The sequence below is a fragment of the Mus pahari genome, chromosome X (assembly GCF_900095145.1).
Source record: "Mus pahari chromosome X, PAHARI_EIJ_v1.1, whole genome shotgun sequence".
Taxonomy (NCBI): domain Eukaryota; kingdom Metazoa; phylum Chordata; class Mammalia; order Rodentia; family Muridae; genus Mus; species Mus pahari.
In genome coordinates, this window is record NC_034613.1 from 9237786 (window position 1) to 9239360 (window position 1575).

The following is a 1575-nucleotide window of genomic DNA, read 5'->3' on the forward strand; positions in this document are numbered from 1 at the left end:
GGGTCTCGGCACCTGCTCACATCTGATGTAGGAGGAAGTCTCTCTTATCTGGAGAAAGTACTCACCTATGAGTATACCACACTATAATTACAAATCATTTCNTTGATTTTTTTAGACCTTTCATACTTGGTTCAACCCTAGGTCTCTGGGCCCTCTTGTTTCCATATGTGGGCAATGTATCCCTCTCATGGCATGGACCTCAAGTTAAACAAAACATTGGCTGAATACTCTTTCAAGTTTACACCATCATTGCACTTGCAGTACCCCACAACATTATGCAGGCATGAAGGACTTGTGGCAGAGTTAGTGTCTATGTACCAGCAGACCTCTCTGTATTCAGTGTACTAGCTGGCATTTTCCCTGGCAATGGGGCCACAGTGTCAGTTTGCAGAGAACATCCCCCTGTCCTAGCATCAGCATGTGTTCTTTGGGGATCTTTTTGGAGCCCCTACACTAAAGTCTCAAACAAATGCAATGAATTCCTGCCACTGGAACATATCCAGACTCCATATCCTCCATTACAAGGAACCGTAACTATGTCAGTATGCTAGGAAGTATCCAAGAGTGTGAAGTGACAGCATGACGAATCAAATCTTATAAAGGACAACATTTCATTGGGGTTGGCCTACAGGTTCAGAGGCTCAGTCTATTATCNTCAAGGCCAGAAACAAGGGAATATTCAGGGACACTTGGCACTGGAAAAGGAGCTTAGAATTCTATATCTTGTTCTAAGGCAAAAAGGAGAAGATTGGCTAACTCAGGCAGCTGGGGAGAAGGTCTCAAAGGCAGGACCCACTATGACACCCTAAAACCAAGGCCCCAGACACATTCATCCATCACAATAAACTTCATGGATTCCAGGAAGTTTCCATTACGAAAGGCTTCCAACCCATCATACTTAAAAGTTCCCCAGTTCCTACTGCCTTTCCCAGTACTGTCTACTTCCAGCTTCACATCTGTCCCATTGGTATTCTCATCAAACCACTGATATGCACAAATTTTATTCTATTTTCCTTTCTCAGGTATATTCATTTATGCTACCCTCCAGAGATCTTCTATACATAAACTCTCTGGGCATATGGATTTTAGTTGTTTATTTACTAAAAACTAACACCAGTTTATAAGTGAATGAATTCTTTTACGTAATGTGTACCTCACGAGTTACTGGACCTTGTGGTCAGGAATAAGATCCCATAGAACATGACATACAGATATTTTGAGTTGTTACATGGCCAGATATCACAAAATGCCATGGTTTAAGGCATTGAAACTGAGGTGCTTGCCTCAGCAGGCCCCTCTGCAAAACTCTGAACCAGTGCTAATAATTCTGGAAAAAAAAAACTCTATTCTTTTAAAAAAGATCTGAGGGTCATACCTTCATCCTATGTAGACAAATTCATGGTGCTGGATTCACCTCTACCCGCTTTTGTTTAGGAAGGGATAGAACGAGCTTCAACCAGTACACCACTGCTAAGCGAGGACTTTATTATGAACAAGGAACTAGTAAAGATTTTAGTGTTATAAATCCCATTTAATATTGTTAGTTTTGATTCTAAATTGTTAATCACAACAAGA